The sequence below is a fragment of the Cervus canadensis genome, chromosome 11 (genome assembly GCF_019320065.1).
Source record: "Cervus canadensis isolate Bull #8, Minnesota chromosome 11, ASM1932006v1, whole genome shotgun sequence".
NCBI lineage: Eukaryota > Metazoa > Chordata > Mammalia > Artiodactyla > Cervidae > Cervus > Cervus canadensis.
The window spans coordinates 2,119,640-2,133,274 of NC_057396.1; the positions used below are offsets into that span (position 1 = coordinate 2,119,640).

General features: G+C 39.0%; 1 pseudogene; it reads right to left on the reverse strand.

Annotated features, from left to right (window-relative positions):
- Positions 1-810: 810 nt before the first annotated feature.
- On the reverse strand, positions 811-12,504 carry LOC122450000 (annotated as a pseudogene).
- Between the last annotated feature and the right edge of the window lie 1,131 nt (positions 12,505-13,635).

The window sequence follows — 13,635 nt, forward strand, 5'->3', positions numbered from 1 at the left end:
TTGGGAGGAAAGTTATGACCAACTTAGATAGCATATTAAAAAGAAGATACATTGCTTTGTCCACAATGGTCCATCTAGTCAAGGCTATGGTTTTTCCAGTGGTCATGTGTGGATGTAGGAATTGGACTATAAAGAAAGCTGAATGCTGGAGAATTGATGCTTTTAAGCTGTGGTGTTGGAGAAGACTCTTGAGAGTCCCTTGGACTGCAAGGAGATCCACCAGTCCATCCTAAAGGAGATCAGCCCTGGGTGTTCATTGGAAGGACTGATGCTGAAGCTGAAACTCCAATACTTTGGCCACCTGATGTGAAGAACTGACTCATTTGAAAAGACTCTGATGCTGGGAAAGTTTGAATGCAGGAGTAGAAGGGGACAACAGAAGATGGGATGGTTAGATGGCATCACCAACTCAATGGATGTGAATTTGAGTAAATTCTGCAAGTTGGTGATGGACAGGTTGGCCTAGCCTGCTGCAGTCCATGGGTCGCAAAGAGTCAGACACGATTTAGTGACTGAACTGAACTGAACTGGAACCACCAGGGTCCATGAGGTCACTTTTTCTTTCCCACCAACCACCAGAGCCACCTCTGCCACAGCCACTGCCTAGGAGTTGGAAAGATGGCGGGAGGAAGCCTTCAGGTTTTGGGGCCTTAGACTAGTTGCACTCTGGATGAAGTTCTGTCTTCCACGCCCTGAATCAGGGCACTTCCAGTTTCCTCCTCAAGATGGGTTCCCTTGGGAACCCCAGGGCCTTTTATGTGGGAGGGCTCTTTGTCCCCTCCATGACCTTCCATGTGATCCATGGGTCCTTCAGGACCTCCATGGCCCCTGGACCTCCTCAGGAGGTAGTGGTGTCCCTCTGTCCTCATGGTGTGTCATTCCTTCCCACATGCTGTTCATTGGAAGCTTCTTCTTTGCAAGAGAGACTCTTGAAAATCTCCCCCATCAAACCACTCTACAGAAGTTTTAGCATATCTTCATAGGACACTGTAGCATCATGGTCTTCGGGTTTTCCTGTTTCTTTGTCCAAGTAGATATGGATTATGTGTTGTCCACTCCTTAATTTTAATAGCTGCGCACTGCTTAAAGAAGTCTGCCAGGTCGTCTAATGTCACACTGGCATTTAATCTGCCCTTGCACATAAAGTTCACTGTTTCCAGAGTCTTCATCTGGACCTGCGGTAGGCCTAAATCAAGATCTTGTCCTTCATCCATGGGTCCACCAAGCTTATTGAAGCCACCTCACTCTCTAGCAACCATTCTGCCTCATCTTTCCCTCTGCCCACCTCTGCTCATACTTCCACAATAAAATCTCCCTTTTCCTCTGCCCAGGTTAACCAGGTCACTTATTCTCCCATTCTCTTCTGGTCAGGAACATCCTCCAGACTCCTGCTTGTAAGCGGGAGTGGAGTACTCTTGGAGTGGTCCTGTGGGAATGAACTCTGTTGCCGTAGCTGCTGTTTTCTTGCCTATATTGCCTTGGAACCTGGCTATAGCATTCAGTTGGGGGATGGAGTGTAACTAGTAGGTGTCCACTGCTCATAGTTGCTTTGTTGACCATAGTAGCTACTCTGCTGTCTATAGCTGAGCAAGCTGAGTGTCATATGCAGACTAAGCTGCATAAGAGGCCTGGTTGGTAATATCTGTAGCAGTGGTTGTATCATAAGCAGCAGTACCATGTACTGGACAGGCTAATAGTACACTTGTTGGGGGTGCAGTTCAAGTAGAATATCCATTGGGAGGCTCCCCATAGGAAGCTGCATATGTGGTCTGCCCATAGGTTGCATTGATCTGAGCCTGGGTATAAGTGACATTAGTGGGCTGTCCATATGGTCCAATATGCCTGAGTGGTCTGTGCATATCCAAGAGTGGGGTAGGTGGTGTAAGCACCATAGCCCTACTGGGCTGTAGGTACTGTAATCCATGGGTACTGTTTTCTTTCCACAACTACAAATTTTAAATGTAATGAAAATAGAATAAAGTAGGTCTTAGATAAGCATCTAAGCTTCTAGGCATTCACAGTGCAAAAATATCTTAGAAGCATTTTTCTTTTCTTTTTTTTTTTCAGTTTCTGCTCAGATGGTAGATGCTGTGTTGAGTCTTGTGGAGACAAAAATGAGTAAGATACAGACTTTTACAGAAAGTAATCATAAGTCAGTCACAATGACTCCTTTTTGAGCTCATGCTTGAAATTAAAAACAATAATAATAATAATAATCACTACTAATAAAAAGTTCTTCCAATGTTTCCCATTTGCCTTCTTCTTGACTAGAGAGTAACACTTTGTTCTCAAGGGTTGGACAAATTAACATGTATTGGACTTAGTTACAAAGAATTATCAGTCTTCTATGGTTATGACAGCTAAAAAATGTCTCAACAAAAATTCCAGTGAAAAATCAAAATTGTTGTCCAGACTAGGATAAATACTAAAGATTTATGATGTCTTTAGGATAAAATGAATCTTGAATCCAGTTTTTTACTTTTTTAAGATATGAAAACCACTTCTCAAAACTAAGTAAACCACTTTGAAAAACATTGCTTCGGAGATATTTTTGAAAGTAAAAATATAAAATAGATTCTTCATGGTATATATTAAGCTTTAGCTGTAAATTAGCTGTTTTGATCACTTAGTTAAAATACTATCTCATCCTTGTTTAGAGTAGAATGATTTTCCTATAAAAGACAGAGTTTGATATCAAGATCAGAATTTGCAATCTCCCAGCTTAATCAAGGCTGAGTACTCTCATTGCCTACTAATCTATCAGAAACTGATGTGGTTGTACTCTGTGAACTCAGGTGTGCTTCTGAAATGACTCATATTGGCAGAAAGTTCAGGTTCATTAGATAAAAATCAAACTTGATCTTGCCTTGTAATGAAATCTTCTAACATGCATTTAAAAAACAATAGTGTAGCTCTCTGTGTTTCAAGCACTTCTGTCAATTTCTCCTAAGATACATATGTTCTTCTAATTTATTCAAATATGTTACAATCACACTTTATCTTAACAGCACAACTTTTTCTAAGTGCTAAAAAATGCTCCTGATATAACTAAAGAAGGACATGAGATAGCATTTTACTCTTAGAGAATGGGAATGGATCTTTTTAATTGTCCATAACTTCCTATGCAAAACTCCAAGAACACAAATATTCTTGACAATTGTCCAAAAGTAGGAGTATTTTGAGGTAGAAGGCCAAAAAGTGGAACAACAACAACAAAAAAAAACTTTGTTTATATAAGAAGTGAATTCTAAATTTTGGTTACTTTAGGTTAGAGTGCCCACTTTCTTAGCCACCACTAACTGGAATGCAACTATGTGTTACTGACCAGGTATTGAATAGTCAAAAATTAGTGCTAATAAAGTACTGTTTTGTCATTTAAGTAGCTACTATCCACATGATTGATATATTTTCTTGTCATGTGTGACAAAATCTGGGCCCCAAGTGAGGTTCTGAGATATATACCATCTTGAAAATTTTGTGTATGTGAGACATAGAGGAGGCTGAATATATGCACTACTTTGATTTGGTCTGATGGCCTTAGAGCTTAAAGAAGTCAATTATATAATAGTTCTATTGGTCACTGTGATTCCTGTTCCTTGCTTGTCTCTCATTGCATCTCTAAAGTGAATGATCTGTTATGATCAGTATCTTTAGAGAACAAACTTATGGTTACCAAAGGGGAAGAGTTGGCGGGAGGGCTAAACTGGGATTTGGGGATTGACATGTATAGACAGCTATATTTAAAATAAAATGCATTTCCAGACTTCCCTTGAGGTCTATTGGTTATGAATCTGCCTGTCAACACAAGGGACAAGGGTTCGACCTCTGGTCTGGGAAGATTCCACATGCTGCAGGGCAACAAGCTTTTGTGTACCACAACTGCTAAGCCTGTGCTCTAGAGCCCTCAAGCTACAACTGTGGAGCCCAACTACTGAAGTCCATGTGCCCTAGAGCCCATTTTCCTCAACAAGAGAAGCCATCGTATGAGAAATCTGCACACAACTAGAGAGTAGCCCTTGCTCACTTGCTCACTAGAGAAAGCTCACAGGCAGCAATGAAGATCCAGCACAGCCAAAAATAAATAAATAAATTTTAGAAATAAAATAAAATGTATTTCCATGAAAAAGATTTTTGTCTTCTCAGACCTTTTTTTTTATGCCAGAAGTTTGTTATTTGTAATAAGGTTTTCATGATTTTTTTGAGTCATATAGGAAGTACTGTTGCCATGTGAACTATATGTGTAAAGCAGAGAAATTAATGGTTATTTTCCTTTATTTTAGCAAGCATGGAATAAATACCACCAGTTCTAAGTTGGGCTAATTATGTGAATCCCATAGAGATGTATGATTAAGCAGCCATTGATCACAGAGTCTAAAATCCAGGAGGGAAGGTAACACATACAAATACATGCAATATCTACAATTGTTAAAAAGTATACCTCATGAGTGGAATTGAGAAATGTTGGGGCTGAGAAAGGGAAAGATCCATTCAACTTTGGAGTTATCAGGGAAGACTTAACAAGGTCAGTAGATAAAGCAGTGTTTGTAGATAAGCACAGCAGAAGAACACAATTTAATCTCTTCTTTCATTTTCTATTTAATGTTTAAATCTCCATACCTCACTTTGTCATTTGTAACAGATTTAAAACTTTTGTCTTAAGGACAGATTGCATTAAATATAAATGGCAAAAAATAAAAGATTGAAAAAAAAATCATAGGAGAAAACCTTAATGATCTTGGAATAGCAAAAGCTTCCTTAAATAATACAGAAAGAGGCTAAGAGCATATTCATTTTTGTTTTGTCTTCACCAACCAGTAAGATAGTAGAAGAAAAATTGACAGATTATAAGAAGATGTGACAATATTGATGATACTATGTCTGAGAGATGACTCATATTATGACTCATATACTCTAGTATATTTAAAAACAAAACAAACAAACAGAAAAACAACCTCTCAGGATTAGGTAAGGAAATGCATTGAAAAATAGGTAAGAGACTTGCCAGTCACATCACTAGATAACAGTCTACTTGCCCCATAAACACGAAAAGTATTTGACTTCACTTATTATTTGAGAAATGCAGAATAGAATCACAGTATACACAATTTTACTAGAAGAATGGAAATGACAAAAGAAAGTTCCAAATATTGAGGAAGATGTGTAGGAATTAGAATTCTCATGTAATCTTAGTAGAAGTATAGACTGGTAAAACAGCCTTGGAAGTTCTTTGACAGTTTCCAATAAACTCAAGCATAAGCTGACTCTATAACTCAGCAATTCCAGCCATAGAAATATAACTGTATTGTTTCCTATTGATGCTGTAACAAATTGTCATAAATTCTGTGACTTAAAACAGCAAGAATTTGTTATCTTACAGTTTTTTAAATCAAAACCTCATCAGCTCTCATTGGGCTAAACTAAAGCAGTTATGTTCCTTTCTGCACACTCCACATGAGACTTCCTTCTGAAACCATTCCCAGCTTCTAAAAATTCCCTGCATTCCTCATGTCATGGTGAAGACCTGAATTATTAATGCCAGGAATGTTCCTCACCCTTCTCCCCCCATTGAATCTCTCTCTTTGTCTTTCTGCCATCTCTCTGTCTCTCGCTCTGCCTGTATTTCTGTCTCTATTTGTGTATCCTCTTCTCTATGTCTCTGATTTTCTTCCTCTATTTCACTCTTTCTCATCCACAGTAGCAAGGAAAGTTTATTTGCTTTTAAATATTTGTGATCAATTGGGCCGATCTAAATAACCTAGGTCACTTCCTCCATCTCAAATTCTTAACTTAAATCATATCTGCAAAGTCCTATTGGTCATGTAACATGCTGACAGATTTGAGGATTTAGGAAGTAGTTATCAAGTTCAAAAACAGTCAAAATTCATCAATATATTACAAACCATGATGGGAGCATCCTTGTGAAGGATGTGATTTACGATTAGAACATGGGTGGGGGAACTTTCCAGGATGACAGCACTGTTATGTTTCTTATCCTGGGTACTGGGTAACATGTTTAATAGTTTGTGAAAATTATGTATGCTATGCTTAAATATTACATTTGAAAAATCTGCTGTACTAAATTGACAGAATGACAGTAGGTTTAATAACCAAATGACATAAAAATATTAGAAATTATCTTTATTACCTACTATTTGATAGATGTACTGATATTTTTTTTCCTGTTCTCACATAGCCCATAAGATATGAATTATTTTTTCCAACTTAACAAATAAAGGTGCTAAAAACCAGAAGTGCTAACTAGCATAGCTAATAAATATCATCTTGACTTAAAAAAAAAAAGAAAAATCTTATTTTTTGCTTCTAAATAATGGAAATCATTGGGCTTCCCTGATAGCTCAGTTGGTAAAGAATCTTCTTGCAATGCAGGAGACCCTGGTTCAATTCCTGGGTCAGGAAGATCTGCTGGAGAAGGGATAGGCTACCCTAATATCCTTTATCACTAATAAATGACAGAAATGGTATGGATCTAACAGAAGCAGAAGATATTAAGAAAAAGTGGCAGGGATATATAGAATAAATATATAAAAAACAAAAACAAAAACAAAGATTGTCATGGCTCAGATAACCATGATGGTATGATCACTCACCTACAGCCAGACATCCTGGAGTGTGAAGTCAAGTGGGCCTTAGGAAGCATCACTATGACGAACAAAGCTAGCGGAGGTAATGGAATTCCATTTGAGCTATTTCAAATCCTAAGAGATGATGATGTTAAAGTACTGCACTCAATATGCCAGCAAATTTAGAAAACTCATCAGTGGCGACAGGACTGGAAAAAGTCAGTTTTCATTCTAATCCCAAAGAAAGGCAGTGCAAAATAATCTTCAAACTACCACATATTTGTACTCATCTCACACACTGGCAGAGTAATGTTCAAAATTCTCCAAGCCAGACCTCAACAGTACATGAAATAACTCCCAGATGTTCAAGCTGGATTTAGAAAAGGCAGAGGAACCAGAGATCAAATTGCCAACATCCGTTGGATCATAGAAAAATGAGAGTTCCAGAAAAACATCTACTTCTGCTTTATTGACTATGCCAAAGCCTTTGATTGTGTGGATCACAACAAACTGTGGGAAATTCTGAAAGAGATGGGAATTCCAGACCACCTTACCTGCCTCCTAAGAAATCTGTATTCAGGTTAAGAAGCAACAGTTAGAACCAGACATGGAACAACAGACTGGTTCCAAATTGGGACAGGAGTACATCAAGGCTGGCTGTATATCGTTCCCTGATTATTTAACTTATATGCAAAACACATCATGCAAAACTCTGGGCTGGAAGAAGCACAAGCTGGAATCAAGATTTCCAGGAAAAATATCAAAAACCTCAGATATACAGATGACACCACCCTTTTATCAGAAAGTGATGAAGAACTAAAGAGTCTCTTGATGAAAATGAAAGTGGAGAGTGAAAAAGTTGGCTTAAAATTCAACATTCAGAAAAATAAGATCATGGCATCTGGTCCCATCATTTCATGGAAAATAGATGGGAAACAATGGAAACAGTGAGAGACTATATTTTTGGGGGGTTAAAAATCACTGAAGATGGTGACTGCAGCCATGAAATTAAAAGACACTTGGTCCTTGGAAGAAAATCTATGACCAAGCTAGACACTGCATTAAAAAGCAGAGACATTACTTTGCCAACAAAAGTCTGTCTAGTCAAAGTTATGGTTTTTTTCCAGAAGTCATGTGTGGATGTGAGAGTTTGACTATAAAGAAAGCTGAGTGCCAAAGAATTGATGCTTTTGAACTATGGTGCTGGAGAAGACTCTTTTGAGTCCCTTGGACTGTAAGGAGATCAAACCAATCAATCCTAAAGGAAATCAGTCCTGAATATTCATTGGAAGGACTGATGCTGAAGCTGAAACTCCAATAGTTTGGCCACCTGATGGGAAGAACTAACTCATTGGAAAAGAGCCTACTGCTTGGAAAGATTGAAGGTGGGAGAAGGGGATGAGAGAGGATGAGATGTTTGTATGGCATCATGCACTTGATGGACATGAGTTTGAGCAAACTCTGGGAGTTGGTGATAGACAGGTAAGCCTGGCATGCTGCAGTCCCCGGGGATGCAAAGAGTCAGACGCAACTGAACAACTGAACTGAACTGAATGGAAATTATCCTTTGCTTTACTTACATAAAAATGTATCACTTCATATATGATATTGAAAAATGTGACTATGCTTCTTTATTAGAATCTATGTACTGTTTTCTGGCCAGTGACAAATGAGCACGTATAACTACATGCAGCACACACATCAGCATGCATGCTCACTCACTTCAGTGGTATCCAACTGTTTGTGACCCCATGGGCTGTAGCTTGCCAGGCGCCTCTGTCCATGGCATTCTCCAGACAAGAATAACCTGAGTGGGTTGCCATGCCCTCCTCCAGGGGATCTTCCCAGCCCAGGGATCAAACCTGGGTCTCCTGCATTGCAGGAGGATTCTTTCCCATTGAGCCATCAAAGAAGCTCCTATATGCAGCATATAATCAAATATTTTAGGAAGAGTTTCAGTTGCTTCCATAAATTTTCCAGACAATAGCATTGCAACTTGAAACGACATGCCTTCCAGAGTAGTAAGCCAAGACTTCTGCTTTATAAGGGATGTTGTTCTGTTAAATCATGGGAGAAAAAGAGGCCTTGGAAAGGCAGAAGGATCCTAGAGAGCTATGGGATTCACTACATCTTTATCAACAGCTGATTATCTGTGCAGCATTAGGTATGCTTTAGATGTGCAGCAGCGCGAGCCCTAAGAACAGGACTCTATTGGCTTTCCGTGTAAACCAGGGGATGTCAGCCTCTTTCTCTCTCTTACTCTTAGAACCACCAGGTTCCGGTCCATTAAAGGACCAAGAAGTGGCGCCCGAACAGGGACTCTGGTACACGTGACTTCGAACGGAGTGACCCCCAGGGCCTATTGAGGCCGGTAAGTACTAAGACATGGGTAAATCAGCTGGAAAGCCCCTCACTTTTCTACTTTACTTTAGCACTTATTTAAAGTTCAGGGATTTTCGGTTTCTTGCCAGAGAGTAGAGGCTTGCCTTCAGACAGTGGTTGAATGTAACCCTTGGTTCCCTAATAAAGGTAGTTCTGATAGACTTCTGGCCCCTATGGGCTCTCATTGAAACTGTGATTCTGCCATTTCAAGGTAATTCTAGCCCTCCTGATATTGGCAACAGGCAGAACACTTATTACATGAATATAAATTAGATGATGATACCTTACAAAAGGCCCAATTAGAACAACAAAAGATACTTCAAGATTTTCCTACTAACCCTTCGCCGGTTGCTCCAAGTGCTCCTCCCCTGCCAGAGGGCACATATCCCAAAGTCTCTCCCTCAATAAAACCTGATCATTTTGACAAAGACTCCCCTAAGACACCTTTTAACATTAAAACTGACAACACCTTTCTGAATAACAATAATCTACCTGCTTCCCAACAGAGGCTCTCTGAGTTGCTGGCTTTGCAATTGCAAGTCTCTGAAGCTGAAGGTTTCTCCGCCTTTCCAGTTTTAAAAAAATGTTGATGCTCAGGGGCAAATAACACCTCAATATGAAGGTATTAACCTTTTTCACATACAACAAGTGAAAAGGGCCATAACTTTGTATGGGCCACATTCAGCTTTTACTAGAGAGATTCTAAATGTTCTGGCATCTTCTATTGGAAACTTTATTCCCTATGATTGGCAAATTTTAATAAAAGCTCTCCTTAAACCAGGAGAGTATCTTCAATGGACAATGTGGTTTCAAGATACAGCCAGAGATCATGCTAACAAAAATGTTCAGGCAAAACCAAATTACTTTTGAAATGTTAACTGGCACCAGACAATTTGACGCTATAAAAGCTCAAATACGACGCCCTCCTTTGTTACATGATCAATTAAAAACAGTGGCCCTTGAAGCTTGGGATTGAATTACTCCTCAAGGGGAGCTTACAGGTAGCTACACTAAAATATTACAGGGACCTAATGAAAAGTATGCCGATTTCTTAGCTAGATTAGAAACTGCTATTTCTGTACAGCAATTGAAGAAGAAGCTAAAAGGCAACTAAAAAAATTACTTGCTTATAAAAATACAAATCAGGAATGTCAAAGGTCTATAGCCCCAATTCGTGATACAGAGACTATTTTTGATTATTTGAAGGCTTGTCACAATATAGAATCAAAAACTCAAAAGATACAAATGCTAGCTGAAACAATGGTTGCTGCCTTAAAAACAAGAAAATAATAGATGTTTTACATGTAGAGATAAGTATCATTTAAAAAGAGGCTGCCCTAAAAAAACTTTTAAAAAACCTCCAAAAATCTGCCCTTACTGCCATAGAAAAATGCATTGGGCCAAAGAGTAGAAATCTAAATTTGATATTAAAAAAAAAAAAACAAAACAAAACCTATTCCGGGAAACTCCAAGCAAGAGACCTCCCAGGTCCCCTTCAACAAAAACCAGGGACAAATTCCATCTTTTCCCTCAAACCCTCAACATCCAGCAGTGCTGCCCTCGATTATACCAGCCCTAAACTCCTTTACCGTCAAGCAGTCCCCTCTAGAATATCTACTAGATTTTTTGGGCCCCTGCCCCCACAAACCTTCAGTCTTTTATTGACCGATCTAGTTTGACTTAACAGACAAAAAAGACAGGGGTCTCCAAATGGAAAAAATAGGCTGCAAGTGTCAGACATTTTTCTCTCTCTTAAACAGCAGGAAAAAAAGAAAAAAAAAAAAAAAACTAGATATATATATATATATTTCTTCTCTATACAAATTTAAAAAGAGGTTTCTCTTGAAATACTGTGTTGCCATAATGACACCTGGTTTCACTTGAACTTAACTTTTCTCAAACCCTGAGTTAACCAATGCATTTTTCTTATGAAAATGTTTGTCTTAAGCTATGTTAATGTGCTATACATTTACCCCAGACTCTGTCTTCAAGTTGGTTCTGCCTAAAACTCAAAACAGATTTGACAAACCCGTATGTTTTACTCATGCAAATGTTCTCTTAAGCTATGTTAATGAAACTGTATTTGCTTAGAAACCTGCCTTTACACTAAATTTCATTCTGCTCAACAAAATAAATTATATGTTCTTATTCAAGTTATTTGCCTATATCCTTACCCCATTAATCTAGTCTCTGATTCTAAATATTCAGTTTTTGTATTAAAAGATATAAAAACCTCCACCATAAACTCCTAGTTCTATTAAAACAGACACTGGCCCTGCCTATATTTCTAGATACTTTAAATAATTTTTACAATCTTTTTCTATTAAACATATTACAAATATTCCTTATAATCCACAGACATGAGACATAGTCAAACAAACACATCACACACTAAAGTTACAAATAAAAAAATTAAAGAAGGGGGAATACACAGGTACACTACTGTCTTCCTTATCTAAAGCAGACTTTACTAGATTCCAACATAAGATATTTTCTAAACCCATAATTATTGTTAATACAGCTTTATTTGTTTTAAATTTTTTAAACCTACCACAGGGAAATATTTTAACAAGAGAAGAAAAACTTCGAGGAATTGAAGGACACTTCTCTTCCTCTGCCCATTTGGGACCAAGACGGGTTCAATAAACAATAGAAATTTGAGAAATTAATCTTATGGGTAAAGGAATATGCTTGTATTTCCCCAGGTGGGTCCAACAAACTTTTTCCTCAGAAAATTCAACCCAAGGGGGCCCCCGACATTCAAAATAGAAACAACAAAAACCCCAGGAGGAAGAAGTTCCAATACAGGCCATGGCTGCTCTAAAGATCTCCAGAAAGCACCGCCCTCAGCGACATCAACCCTATGATCTCCCCACTTGGGGACAAATAAAAACCCTCACTAGTCAAGTTAAGAATCTGATTTCTCAACAGGGAATGCCTCAGAGTCCTGAAACCTTATCGCTATGCTCCGTTGGCCTGTGACCGCCCCCCGCCCACTCAAGCTGGATTAACTAATTTACTTACCCAACCCCCTTTTATTTCATGTCATAAAATGGACGGAGAAAAGACCCAGCATAACAACCAATGCCTCCACCCTGCCCTCTCCCTGGAACCCTCACACCCTGGGGAGGAGGGAAAACTAATTAACATTTCTTTAGGTTATGAAGTCTTTCCTTTGTGCATGGGCCCAGCAAAATTATGCATAAATGTCGGTCTATAAACCTGTGCTTTCGTCCTGCCTCCAAAAGAAGACTTTCGGACATTGCTGCCCTTTTCCTGTCTGTGAACCATGTTTACTACTGAAACTTTAGGGAAAGAGGGAAAGAACAAAAAACATTATGTAAAAGGTTACTAACACAACGTTGAAACATTACCATGAGAAAGGACTTCTTGGCTGACATCCTCCTCCTCCTCGAATCATCATCCTCAGTAAACAAATTGGGCCTGAACTAGAGACATATAAAACATATGGAAACTTGCTGCCAGCACCCAAGAACTTGGGACTCCGACCAGAGATTTCACAGAGACTAGTCGTGGTCATAGTAACTATTTCTTTCGCTATAATCACTCATATTATATAGGCCTGTGTCCCACTTCCTTTTGTTATAGCCGTAAGAAATTTACAACTTGATCTATAACTTATATTAATTGCCAATTTTGTGATACTCCTGTTTAATTCAATCATAGTACCTACTATTGGGAACAAATCAAATGTCATTTACATGATAATGACTCTCTGAATGTACAATTACTGCAAAAGAAAATCTTTGAAACTTTTTCTAAACATCTGCCCTCTTCCACTAACTTGGAAACTTTAGCTGAACAAATTATCCGGGCTAGACCCACAAGGATGGTTCCAAAGTATTACCCACAGCATCTAGAACTATAACTTTAGTGGTTGTCTTGATAATTGTATTTGTTGTTTATCGTTGCCTTTCTATAAGGTTGGTTAATACTAACAAAACTCATTTGGTCAAGACCTTATTTTTTTACAAATATAATAAAATAGGGGGAATTGTCAGGATGCATTGAACAAGAGGCTTCCTGTGTGCTGTTTTAGATCTGTCAGGAACCCTCTGGCCCTTATTGATTCCTGAATATTCAGGAATTAAGTGGAGAGGCACGCCTTTCCCGGGGCTGAGGAATCCAGGCATTTCTCATTACAGTGATAAGTACCCTCTTCCTTTTTATGAGCCAAATGGTAAAAGGTGATTGTTTGCAACTCTCTCTCTTTGATAGGGATCATCTGATGTTTTGTAAGGAATTTTAATCTTTGTCTTTGCTGAGAATAACCATCTGGTAAGACAGCATATATGTCCACGCCATGTTGATTAAAACACCTTTGCTCCATCAGAGCTTTGGTCCCCATCTCTCTCTCTCTCTCTCCCCCCGCCCCCCGTCTAATTCCTTGGAGCGCGGAGGCCCGCTGAGCTCACTTTCTTGCCCGGGCTTCTAAGACCCTCTCGAGAAGGCACACTGTGCCTTCACCCACTCGAGAGGGCGCCCGGTGCCTACGTGCAGCGGCACGAGCCCTAAGGACAGGGCTCTATTGGCTTTCCGCGTAAACCAGGGGGTATCAGCCTCTTTCTCTCTCTTACTCTCGGAACCACCAGGTTCCGGTCCATTAAAGCACTAACAAGCGCTATCAGCCTCTTTCTCTCTCTTACTTTCT